This window comes from Callospermophilus lateralis, chromosome 1 (genome assembly GCF_048772815.1).
Source record: "Callospermophilus lateralis isolate mCalLat2 chromosome 1, mCalLat2.hap1, whole genome shotgun sequence".
NCBI lineage: Eukaryota > Metazoa > Chordata > Mammalia > Rodentia > Sciuridae > Callospermophilus > Callospermophilus lateralis.
Genome location: NC_135305.1, coordinates 4,643,929 through 4,657,886, shown reverse-complemented (window position 1 = coordinate 4,657,886; position 13,958 = coordinate 4,643,929).

Sequence of the window (13,958 nt, the reverse complement as noted above, 5' to 3'; positions counted from 1 at the left end):
CACCAAAAACCAGAGCTCCCCCTCACGCCCACATGGTGCATTTCCACCATTTCCTGCACTCTCCGTCGCCTTTTCTTCTCTCTCCCCGACACTGTAACACACAACTCTTTGCTCACACTTTTGCATCTGTTTCCGCACTAGAATGTGAGTGCTGGGAGGGAGCAGCCCCTGTTCCTCTCTGCCAGGAGGGCCTGGGGTGCAGCGGGCCCCGCTACGGACAGTGGCTGAGCACTCCCCTCACTGTCCCCCCAGGCCTGACTGTGAGGCATTTTGATGTAAGAAAGCGTTTTGTCTGTTTTTGCTGAAACGAGAACCAGTGGACTGGACCAAGCAAAAAGGCCAGCCTGGAGACGAGGGGAAGGGACTGCCTCCTTGACACGTCCTGAGGGGAAGGACTTTCCGCGACTTTGAAGGAGGCTCTTAGGGGAGAAAGCCTTCTCTGTCTTGGTGGCCAGCGAGGGTTCGGAGCAGCCTCAGACAATGCTCATAAAATAAGAAATTAATATTTTAATTCTTGGAACTGTTCTTCCTTTGTGAGGTCTGTAGCTGTAAGGCACTTTAATTTGCATTTGAATGTGCTGCTTTTTAAATAAACATGATAAAATCAATTATCCTCTTTTAGAGTGTGTTTGTAAATCACCGTTTATTAAACATACCCTTTAAAAGACAGAAATTAAAAATAAAAACAAACCAAATATTAAATATTTCATTAAATTGGAAACTGAACACAGTTGCTCATTCTGACTCTGTTTGCTACGGTAGGACGAGGCACAGCAGCAATGGCCGGAGGCGAGAGGTGGAGAGCAGACCCTTGTGTCATGTGACCAGTGCCTGTCACCTCTGACCCTGTGCAACTCACTCCCTCCTCGGAGGGAGCACCGGACTTCCGTGGGTGACAACAATACCGACTGAGTCCTGAAGGAAGGCAGAAACAGGAGCAGAGAGGGAGGTCAGAGCAGGGGTCTGTGGTAGGGCTGTCCTGGTGCAGAGGACAGGCCACCCCTCAGGAGGAGGGGGCAAGGCCAAGAAGCCGGGAAACCCAAGACGAGCCACTCAAGAGTCAAGGGGCACCCACGGCGCTGACCTCCTGAAGTCACAAAGGCTGACTTGGGGCTCAGTTTCTTCTTGGGTCGGACCTCGAGCTGTGAAGTTGGGTTGCTTACTTGAGGTCTGCCTTCTTTCTAAAGCAGAGGCACTCTGCTAAAACCTGCCTCCCGGCACTGCTTGTGCCACTCTGCACGTTTTTGTATTTTGTTTTCATTTCGTCCGGGCGTTCCTGGTCTTCCTTCTGATTTCCTGTCTAAGAACATGTGGTTTAGCTCCCTCGAATGGGTGCATTTCCCATTCCCTCTGGTGGCTGGTTTCAGCCTCCTCCTGCTGTGGTTGGGGAAGACACTTGAGATGATTTCAATGTTTTTAAAGCTGCTCAGACTTATTTAGTGGCCTGGCACGTGATCCGTCCTGGAGAATGCGCCCTTGGGAAGAGGGGGTCACTGCTGTGGGATGGCGTGCTCCGAGGACATCTCCGAGGACCGTTTGCAGTGCGGGGCTTCCTTACTGATTCCTGTCCACATGCTCCCCGCTGTGCTCAGAGTGGGTCTGGGGTCTCCCGCGGCACGGCGTTGTTCTCTTCCTCTCCCTGGTATCATCACCTGTATACTCAGCAGCAAGGTGTCATCCTAGCTCAGGAATCCATCCTTCTGACATTGTATCACGTTCTTCTTTGTCCTACGTGATGGGGAGTGCTTGAAGTACTTCACCCATGTTTTTGGTAAAATTCTGCCTTCCGCTGAGATTAATCCAGAAATGGGATGAATTAATCGTTGCTCTAGTTATGTCACTAATGAGCCATGCAACAGCGAGGAGGGAGAGAACCACTCCACGTGTAAGTTTGCTCATCTGTAAGTGAATGACATTCACTTGATTCATTTTATAGGAATTTCCAATTTTCAATGTTTCCAGCAGACTGAATGCAAACATGGCCTTGATTCTGGGCACGCTGCTAGATTTTTTGTAATCTGGTTGCAATGCTGCCTATTGTAGATATGAAATGAGTTTCTCTTGATCTGGGTGAATGTACTTGTTGGACAAGAATTTGGCAAATTCTAATTTATGGTGACATCAGCGACTACGGAGCCAGTTATTTGAATGACAACTTTATCACATTTATAAAAATGACACATGGTGACTATAAAACATACTGGCAATTCAGAAAAGTATAAAGGAAGTAATCACCTAAGGTCTTCAAAAATAATAGTGCTTTTATTTGATAAATATTATTTCTCTACAAGGATATATAAATAAAAGAAAACGAGGAAGAGAGAAAACGTCTAAGCACAGATTCAGACCATAAATTTTTAATTTAAAAAGTATTACACTTACTGATCCTTGATTTTATCAGAGAGGAAAAACTAAGGAAGAATTCAGATTCTGATAATTACTCCTTTAAAAACCTAGTTTCTATAAATGTATTCAAAGCCTGAGAAGATGAGAAAATCACACGGCTCTCTTGCGGCGCTCAGATATGTTTTCTGTCCTGTTGCCACTTTGCCTTGGCTCAGGCCTCTTTTATAACCTGCAGTTCTGAGCATTCCTCCCCTACTCTGGCTTCCCTGGGGATTTCTGTGCAGCACACACGTTTCAAAAGTGGAGAGGAGTCTAACACCAGGGGAGATTTCTTGACTAATGGAAAACTAGTGCCAATGTAGACCTTCTGCTTCCTCCACAGTCCCCAGGCAGGGAGTCCTCAAGATGCAGTTCATTGGCTTCTTGGAGCCACATTCCTATGAATCAAGCATTCACAGTTGGCAATCTGTGTACCTTGCCTCTGTGGACACGCATGTATCCCTAAAGAGCACTAGTACACACACTTAAAACTAAATGGTGATTTTAGCAAAGTTGCAGGATACAAAAATCACTTGCCTTTTAATAACATAACAATGACCAATATAAAAAGTAACTTTGTAAGAGAACAATCCCATTTAATGTGATATCAAACAGAATTTAGGAATAAACTTAACCAAGACTTGGACAATAAAAGCTACCAAACCTTGTTAAAAGAAAATTTAAAAGATACAAATAAATAGTAAGATGTTTCATACTTTTAGATTAGAAGACTAAATACTATTACAAAACCCATATCACTCAAAACAATCTATGGATTTAATATAGTCCCTGTTAATTTCCCAATTTTTTTTCTAGTTCTAGAAAAAATTCACATGGAATTTCAAGGGACCTCAAATAACCATGGAAAATCTTGACAAAGTAGAACAAAATCGAAGTCTTCACAATTCATTACTTCAAAACTTACCGCAAAGCAGAGGTAAACAAGATGGTGTAAAGACAGATACATCGACTAATGGAATAGCCCAGAAATAAACCCCTGCATGTCCAGCCAGATAACCATCAGCAAGGATGCAAAGGCCACCCCTGGGAAGAGGACAGTCTCTTCAACAAATGGCACTGGGGAAACTGGTATTTAAACACACAACAATGTAGCTTTGTATATGCCACATACGAAAATTAACTCAAAGTAGACTAAAGGCCTAAGCATAAGTCCTAAAACAATAAATGCCCTAGGAGAAAATGATAGGGTGACATTGGGCTTGGCAAAGGTTTCCTGGACGTGACACTGAATGCACGGACAGAAATCACACAGACGAGAGGGACCACGTCATCTATGAACGTCTGTACATCACCACGAGAGTGAACAGGCATGGGGGAGACACATGTGCAAATTATAAATCCCTAAGGGCTAATATCCAAGGCATATGAGGGGGCTTTTACAACTCAACAACCCCCAAACTGCAAATAACCTGAATAAAAAATAGGCCAAGAACTCAAACAGATATTTTTCCAAAGAAATATACCACAATGGTCAATAAGCAGATGAAAAAGATATTCAACATCCCCATTCACAAGAACGACGTGAAACAAACCCACAACATCACTGCACACACATTAGAGTGGACACTAGCAAAATAAAGGAAAGTAGTTAGCATTGGTGAGGGTATGAGAAACTGGAACACTTGTGCCTTCTTGGTAGGAGTGTGAGATGAAGCCACCACTAAAGGAAACGGTATAGACATTCCTCAAAAAGCTGGAAATAGAATTTTTTATATGATCCAGGTAGAAGTCACCAAATGCGTGTGGGCAGAAGAATGAATAAAGAAAATTTGGAATACACTTATAATGGAATATTGTGCAGACTTCAAAAAGAAAGCAATCCCGTCACTGGTTGCAACTTAGATTCCTTGTGAGGGGATTACGCTAAGAGGACTGAGCCAGCCACGCAGAACGAGTACTCATGGTCTACTCCCGTGAAGAATCTATCAGAGTCATATAAATGGAGAGCAGAAAGGAGACAGAGAAGGGCTGGCGGGGATGGAAACCAGGCTTCTTGGGCACAGAGCTTCAGATTTGCAAGACAGAAAAGACAGGGATTTGGTGCATGGCACTGAATACACTCAGCACTCTCAGCCGTATGCTTAGAGCATCATGATGGTCAACTTAATGTCAAGTGGCTTTTACCAACAATGAAAAAAATGGAGTTCTGTCAAGTGGCGTGTCTGGGGAGTCCGTGTCTGCTCCTGTTAATTTTCCTCTGGAATTTTTAAAGGGCTGTACCCAGTTAAATTCTCTAGGGCAAATATTTGTATTGACTCCTCTTTCCTTGTCACTCCTCCTGGGGGTGGGGATGGGGACACGAGGCGAGGCTATCCTGAGCCCATTACACACTGAGTGTCTTTGGTTTGCTCCCCTTCTATGTGGGCTTCACGTACAGGTGTTCCGTTGTACATGTGGTCCCACCCCCTTTCTTGTCTACTCGTTGAATTTTTAATTGGGTATTTATTTACTAGGTACTTATGGGAGAGAGATGATGTGATCAGCATCATCCTGCCATGGTTACCGGGCCACATGGCATTGTCACGTGCATGATATCACATTATACTGCCAAGGTGCGCACTGCTGAAATTGGTTACTTGTTCTTAAGCAACTTAGTGTACACTGAGCACTTACTGAGACACCCTGAAGGCTGTGGTCTGAAGGTTCCCATCCCCTCCTAAATTCCTGAGCTGAGATTGAATCTCCAGTGTGATGACGCTGTAACTGAATGCTGGAATTTTTAAAGGGCTACACCCAGTTAAATTCTCTAGAGTGAATATTTGAATTGACTCCTCTTTCCTTATTGCTCTTCCTAGGGGGTGGGGATGGGCACACAAACTGGGGCTATCCTGAGCCCCTTTATACTCACACAGCCAAAAAACACAACCAAGAGCTAAAAGGGCAGAGAAAGGTTATTACCTGCAGCAGGTAAGGGGAACGGTGGGTTATTTTCAAACCCAGCCCCTCTCCAAACAAAGGAAGCTCAGGGATTGTTTTGGGGAGCTCAGGTGGGGCGGGGTGCACACCCACGCATGGTCAGTTTAAGACCCTGGGTTCACAGAGTTGCTTCTGGGCAGTCAGTTCAGTATTATAAGGAACCGAGTTCACTCTGGGTGGCCTAAAAGTAGAGTTGGAATGACTTGGTGACCGTGGTTGGTTCCTGTAAATTTCTCCAAAAACTTTTAGTTGACACAAAAAGAAAGCACAACTTTAAAAGTGTTAACAGTCTTATAAAAGGGGCAGTTCTTTCTCCCTTGTGAGTGTGGAGTGGCCCTTAAAGGTGCCTGTCTCCCTCAGCTCCTAACCGTATTTAAAGTTGAGACATGTTTTTTAAAAAACCCCGAGACAGAGGGATCTCTGAATCTCTGATCCCCTTACTCTACCCAATGGTCTTCCTACTTTCATAAGACCCCCTTGTTTTCTTTATTACCCTCTAGTTTCCACATATGAGACAAAACATGACCCTTGGTTCCAAGCCTGGCTTATTATTTCACTCAGCATAGTGTTCTCCAGTTTCATCCATTTCCCTGCAAGTAACTTAATTTTGTTCTTCTTCATAGCTGAATGTAAGTGTGTATGTATACCACATTTTCTTTATCCATTCCTCTGATTTCATAACTTGGCTATTGTGAATTGTGCTGCAATAAACCAGGGTTTACATGCATCTGTAAAGCATGCTGTCTTTAATTATTTTGGTTAAATAGAGAGAAGTGGAATAGCTGGATAATATGGTAGTTATGTATTTAGTATTTTGAAGGACCTCTATACTGATTTCCATGGCAACTGTAGTAATGTACATTTCTACCAAAAGTGTAAAGTGTTGCTTTCCCCCACCTACTTGCTAGCATTTATTGTTAATTGGTGATTGTCATTGTGAGTGAGAAGAAATCTCAGAATAGTTTTGATATACATTCTCCTAATAGCTAAAGGTGTTGAACATTATTTTATATAATTGTGGGCCATTTGTATTCCTTCTTTTAAGAAGTGTCTGTTTAGTTCATTTGCCCATTTATTGAATGGGTACTTGCTTCTTTGATGTTGATTTTTTAGTTCTTTATATATTCTGGGTACTAATCCTCTGCTGCAAGAAACTGGAAAAGATTTTCTCCCATTCTGAAGGTTCTCTCTTCACACTCTATTTTCTTTTGCTGTGCAGAGGCTTTTCAGTCTGATGTTTTCCCATGCATCAATCCTTGGAATTATTTCCTTAGCTATAGATGAACTATTCAGGAAGTCTTTGGGCCTGTGTGTTGGAGTGTTAACCCTATGGTTTCTTCTAGCAGTTGCAAAGTTTCTGGTTTTATACCCAGGTCTTTGATCCATTTGGAGTTGACTTTTGTACAGGGCAAGAGATTTGGATTTAGTTTGACTATCTACTTAAGGCTTCCCACAGTTTTCTAAAGAGGCTGTCTTCTCTGATGTATGTTCTGGGCCCTTTGGTCATGAATCAGATCATTGTATCTGGGTGGGTCTGTCTGTGTCTTCTATTCTGTACAATTGGTCTATGTTTGCTGCTGTTTTGATATCCTGGCTTTGAAGTACAATTTTAATTGGGTTTTGTGAGACTTCTATATCTGATTAATTTAGCAAAATGGCAGGATGTAAAATCAACACACAAAAGTCAGTAGGTTTTCTATACATCAAGAGTTAATGCATCAGAAATAAATCAATCCTATTCATAATAACCTCAAAGGAAAAGAAATTAGTCAGAAATAACTCTAACCAAGGAGGTGAAAGACCTTTACAAGGAAAATCACAGAACACTGTTCAAGGAAAGAGTAGAAGACACTTGAGTCCAGCTGACACCTGGGCTGCAGGCTCCCAGGACCGTGAGAGACCCGTGTCTGCTGTTTAAGCCTTCTCGTCTCTGGTCCTTTGTCACAGTGGCACACACTGACGGGCCTCTGAGTACAGAAGGGGTCAGTCAGTGTAGGAGGATGGGCCTGCCTTCCCCCTCCAGGCAAGACCTGGTCCAGCTCGACGGGGGGCCAGGGGGGCGGATTGAGGACTCTACTGTTCTGACCCCAAGCTGCCATGCAGGAAGAGCTGGTGTTCAACCCTGAGTGTCCATGGCTTGTCTCATCGAAGATCGATTCCACCCGCACAGAGACAGAGACCTTTGTCTGCACATAACAAAAAGTGTTCTTTCTAAAAGACACAATGAAACCCATAGAATCTCAACAGTGAACTTGAGGAGTTGATAATATCTCGTGCAGTCAGGGGGCGGGGGAGACATTCCGCTTCCATTGCTGATACGAGTACAGATCGCTCAGTGGATCTGGAAAACAACTTGACAGAACCTACTAAAGAGAAAGACACCTGCATCTGGGCACAGAAGAGCACCTGGGGGAGTCTATCCTGCGGAAGTCGCACCATCAGGGTGTAAGACTGTGTGGATAAGGATGTTACTGAAGTGTTGTGTGTGGTGGCGCCAAGACAGAGAAGCTGGCACACCAATCGTGAATACGTGAAAAACAAGCGTGTCTTCGTGTGTCCACCTACAGGACGGCACGCACTATGAGGACTGCGATGGTGGCATTGGTTGAACGTGAGTTGAAAGTCTGTATTTTGAGTATATGTGTGTGAGTGTCCGATGTGCCTCTGTTTGTGTGGCTGTGTGCATTTTTCTGAGCATAGACAACCACACAGAAGGCTGTACTCTGGAGCTTTAGCGCCGATTCCTGGGCAGGCGTTGAGTAGCGGAGGGGCTGGAGAAGCAGTTCTCTTCCTTGGCAATTCCTGGGGTGACCTGTGGATTTATCTTGCTGCAACAAGTGGCATGTGTTACTCTTGTAGTTTAAAAAGAAAATCCACTAAGTCATTAAAAAATAAAATTTTAATAATTTGTGGCCTAGGGGACAGATACAGCAGAACCCGGGCCTCGGGTTCTCTTCTGCCTACAGAACTTCCACGTCACAGGTCCCAGCCCCTCGTCTGTGGGTTCACTCAACACACACCTAGTGGTATCAGCAGAGTGACAGGCACTGTGTCCCCTGGGGAGAGACCCCCATGTCTGTACTCTCACTTCAAGAACTGTCTGTCCTGGGGGGCACGGGGCTGTGATCTGTGAGTGTTCTACCATAGTGGCTCTGTCCTCAGCGAGTCCTCTGCCCCAGCTCTCACTGGAGGGGAGTGACAGAGGTAGCAGATGGGACTCTAGAAGGTGCTGAGGTGGGTGGTCACGAGGCGCTGACTGAGCTGGAGCATGGTGCCCCACAGGCCCCTTCACAGCTTCCCTTCCTCAGTCGTTTGAAAAGGCACTTGCCTGTCCAGGGTCAGGCACGACGAAGCTGGGCCAAGCTCACACACACAGAGCAGAATAATGAGGAAATATTCCTTCCTTTTCCATGTACAAGAGGTGCTCCCGGCAATCGCCATGTGCAAATAGGGCCGCCTCTCCCCAGGTTTCCTGGAAAGGGCCGACTAGTATCCATAGCAAAGATCTATCTCAAAAACTCATGCATTTCTAAGTACTTATTGGATCAATTGTGAAGGCTCTTCCAAAATACCAATGCTAGGCATAGTATGCACCAATGTTCCAGAGTAGATGTGGGAGTGGAGTGTGGGGACTGAGAGGAGAACCAGCCGGATGGCCCGACTCTCCTGCACCCACCATTCCACTAAGGCCTGCAGGTACCTAGCAAAAATCCACCAAGACATCAGTAATGGTTTGGATATGAGGTATCCCCCCAAAACTCATGTGGAAGACAATGCAAGAAAGTTCAGAAGTGAGATGATTAGATTATGAGAGGTGTAACCTATCAGGTGGATTAATCCACTTGAAGGGACTCGCTGAGTGGTACTGTAGGCGGGTAGGGTGGAGTGGAGGAGGTGGGTCCCTGGGGGGTGCCTCTAGAGCTCTCTGTGCTTCCTGGCTGCACGTTCTGAGCTGCCTTCCTGCACTGGCCCTTCCCATGATGCTGTACCCACCTCAGGCCCAGAGCAGTGGAGCAGGTTGACTTGGCCTGGACTCTGAAACTGTGGCCCAAACAAACTTTTCCTCTTCTACATTTTTCTTGTCAGGTCTTTTGGTCACAGTGACGAAAAGTTGACTAAAAAGAAATCCCACCTATCGTTGCCCCTCCCCCTAATAAATAAAACCCAGGATCTGACTTCTGCTTAGCCACAGAAAGAATGGCCAGGAGGGGGACTGTCCTAGGAATCTTTCAACTCACATTGTAGCTTGAGCAATGCTTAAAAAATGTCTTCCACACGTGCCCAGGAGACGCACAGTAACACAGGCAGTGAAGGGACAGAAAGCCTGGCTTGAGGTCAGGTGGCAAGGATGGGTCACCACGGAGTGAGGGAGGGCTTCAAGACAAGTGCTGGCTGTGACCACCTTTCTCCGCTGTGGCTCTGGAGAGCCCAGGTCTCAGGAGGCACCCCCAGCACACCTTTCCATAATTCTCTGTTACGGAGCCTGGTGACTCAGGTATGGGTGCTCTTGGTAACACCAGGTGCCCTGCACCTGGTCATGGGGTTGAGAGGCTGGACCCAATGCGTTTGTGATGGATGTCTGCCAGGGTAGGAGGCGTCCACTGCAGGGCCTGATGGCTACTGAGTGATGCTGGGTCAATGGCTTTACCTCTCTGAGTCTCAGCTGCCTCATCTTTTAGATAAGTGTTTTACATAAGTGACTTATGACACTGGATGAGTCCAGATGCATTCTAAGGTGGGCATTCTGGTTCTGTTGACCCATCTCCAGAAAGTCATGCTTCCCACCAGGCCAAATATCCAATGGAGTCAGAAAGACCCACCAGAGAGGCAAGACTCAGCACTAGCCCCCAGCAGCCTCTGTCCCCTGCAGCAGGACGGGGCCCAGTGCACAGGCACAGGCCGTTTCCCAGCGTTCTTGCAGGAGCCGAGCACTGGCCGCTGCTTGCTGGACCCTGAGGAGGTCCGTGTGACGAGCTGGTTCTTTAGGATGTATTCTGTCACATGTGTGTGTGAGGGGTGCGCTTCTCAATTCCAGTCCTAACCTGGATTCCAACCTTCACGTTTTCCATCACTGGACATGGCCAGTTCCCAGAGTTCATCCATTTGCTGGGCTCTCTGTGTCTCCATTTTCTTTTTGTCAAGATGTATTTGTAGTTATCTGCTTCATGGTGTCATTGGAACCATCAAAATCATCCCATGAAGTGTCCCCGGCAGCGTCCGGGAAGGCTGAGTGTGTGAGGAGTGGTAGCCTCTGGCTGCTTGCTTCTCACCAGCAAGGGGCCATGGGGGGGTCACATCCTCCTTGTGCAGGCTGAAGGGACCCCGGCTCGGGGTGCACCTTCCAGCCTAGGCTTCCCTCGAGGCTCAGTTCACCTGCCCCAGTGCAGGCTGCTATGGGACGCGCTGTTGGCGCCCCACAGGCAAGCACTTAATGAAGATATTTTCCAAACTCTTTTCAATGGTTCCTATCTGTGGGTTATGGAAGAAGTTGTGGGTCCTGCCCGCATGGAATCGCAGCGTCTTAAGAGACCAGGACTTTTACAGCATGTGCACAGACACCAGATCCTTGCAAAGACAGTAAGTAACCCGAGAGTGGAGCTGGCGTCAGGCAGCCTCAGGAGCTCTCAAGAGCGCCCACCCCTCAGGCCCTGGAGGCCCTGGAGGCCCAGGGAGAGTTTTCAGAGGAGCTCAGGCTGGAATTGGCTTTGAAATGTGGGTGGGACTTTCAAGGGTTCAGGAAAGAGATAATGTCCCCAGTGGTGACAATAGCATAAGCAAGGGACAGGAGTGGGAACTCACTTGGTATGTGGAGGGGACAGGGCTGGTGGCAGCTCTGAGTCTGTGAGCAGCTTCCCACCAAGAGTGGTAGGAGAAGGTGTGGGAGGAATTGATCCTGTGGCCTGGTGACCCCTTCTGCTGTCTTGGATTGAAATGGTCTTGAGCCAAGCAGATTGTTGATGATGGTGGGTGGAAAAAACACTGGGTTGGGAGTCAGGGGTCAGGTGTGGTCCCGAACCCTCTGGCCAGGCAGACTTCACTGTCTGCTTGCTTTCCCCCGAGTGGAGACACACCTTCCCTTGACGCGGTACCCAGTTATCCTGAGGACAGAATGAGATAACAGACGATTTTTTTTTTTTTTTTTTTTTTTTTGCAGAAAACTAAAGTGCTCCAAGCTTAAGAAAATTTTATGATATTCTCTATTTGTTGCTACAGAAATCGGATCTTTCCTCAAAGTAAGAATAGCAATATTCAATCTCATGGGAGGTTTAGTCGAAATTGGAAACTGTACCATGGCATTGCTTTCTGGAAACTTCCCTGGAGAAGTGGCTAAAGTAGCAGCGATTACCCAGGGAGGCTGCTCAGTGGGGCCTGGACTCGCGGGCATGGCGCATTTCCCTGGCAGCCACGGAGGGGAGTGGTGCTGCCACCCTGGCTCGCACCGGGAAGGCCTCATCTCTTTCCCCACTGCGGTTTTATGGCAGATCAGCTGGAGTTTGTAAGCCAGAAAAATGCAAGGGTGACACCACAGCAAGGCCCCGTGAGCAGCCCCAGGGCGGAGGGTCCTCAGGTGGAGAAGGAGCCACTGCTGAGGCCTGCAGTCACACGGTGACAGCCCAGGAGCACTTCTGACAGCGAATCTTACTGTCCTTTCTGACCGCCACAGGTGAGGGGAAGAATGGGTCCCCAGCCAGTGGCCAATGAATAATAGGTTTGTCAACAGGCCGCGCCACACTATCCGTGGGTGTCTGCCTTAGCTAGAGGGACACCTGAGAGGATGGTCATGTGCCTTTGTGCATGTGGACGTGATAAAATCCTGTGCCCGCTCCTCTGACTCTTCAGAGCTGGTTACCCCACACCACATTCCTCCTTCTGTGACAAAGGACGAGTGTGCTGGATTCCGTCATTGTCCTCTTTCCCTATCGCAGGAAGCCACCTGCCAGCTTGGGGGAGGCTGTGGGAGCATCAGTGATGACGGTGGTCGCTGGGTGTCCCCCCACCCACCATTCCACAGTGACCCACGGCTCTGTCCGCCCTGCCCCGCAGGTGCCTCTGAGGCTCAGGAGTAAAGGCAAAGTGTGGGCGGGTGACGGCCAGGCAGATCTCTAGTCCTAACCTCAGAAGAAAGTACTTTGTCCCTGCCTTAGTACTTTACCCCTTAAAAAAACAAAAACAAGCAGACAAACAAATAATGTCTGTGTGTCAATGAGACAAAGATCAGTTGTGAACTTTTCCTTGGATGACTTTTCTGGTGGCATTGGAAAGCCAGCCTGAGCTGCCATCAGGTTCATCAGAGCTCACTGACACACAAAACTCTGCCTCTGCCTGCTGCACACTTGATATCCATGTCCCCTGGAAACTGTACCATGACATTGCTTTCTGGAAACTTCCCTGGAGAATTGGCTAAAGTCTCTAAATTAGCAGCGGTTACCCAGGGAGGCTGCTCAGTGGGGTCAGGTGGGGCCTGGAAGGGTGACCCCAGTAGAGCTCCGTCACACAGGTATCACCTCTCCAAAGTCACGCTGAGTGTGTGTGTGTGTGAGAGAGAGAGAGAGAGAGAGAGAGAGAGAGAGAGAGAGAGAGAGATTTCATTTAAGGTCTATCTTTGTGGCCAATTTCAGGAACACAACGCAGAGTTGTCAAGTATTGTCACCAGGGTGTGCTTTGATCTCCTGAACAGAGACGTCTTGCATAATTGAAACCTAGCAGCTTCGTTTTAAAAGGAGAAGAAGAATATTGAGCACCAGCAAAGCCTCCTGCACCAGGAGCGGCAGACAGGAGGCTCAGCCTGCAGCAGCCACATCTGGCGAGCTCTGGACAGTGGGGCTCCTGTCCCCGGGGGCTCATCTTTGATGCTCACGTTGACCCTGTTCCCTCCCTGGACCTGAAGACAGGCCCCACCTGACCCCGCCCTTGGTCACCTACGAACTACTCAGGGATTGGGCCCCATTGGTCAGTGGTTTCTGCTGACCCCTGACCTCAGCCCTGGACTCCCTTTGGGCCTGTGGGAGGCCGTGTGGATGAACCACTTTTAGCCGCCTGCTCCATACGGGCCACCAAATGCCGCAGTCTGGCTGGGCACAAAAATCACGAGCCACTCACAGCCTTGTAGGTTCAAACAGCAATTCTTTATTCCCGAACTCACACTAGCACTCTACAAACACATTCTGGGGAAATCCACGTTCTGGGCAAAATCCACGTTCTGGGCAAAATTCACCAGCCCTCTACTGGGCTCTGAATCTCAAATACTCTCTGAATCCCACGACAACTCAACGGGAACTCAAGGCGCCTGAGGCAGCAGGATACGCCCTATTCCCAGCAGGAATAACCTTAAACCTGGAACCTCCCTAAACTCAAGGAGCAGGATACTCCCTAATCCCAGCAGGATACACCCTATACCTGGATCCGCCCTGGTCCTTGAGCAAGGTCACCTTTCACACAATGTCACTGCAAATGACCTGGGTCATGCCATGTGTCATACCTACTTGGCAATGGCTCTCAGCATTGGAGCAGAGAGGCGCTCTGCCTCGCGGTCTCATCATTTGGTGTCACAATGCTCCCTCCCTCCTTCCTTCCCTGATGGCAGTTACCTGTGAGAAGTGACAGCACAGTTAACCTCAGGCTCATGGTGGGGCCGT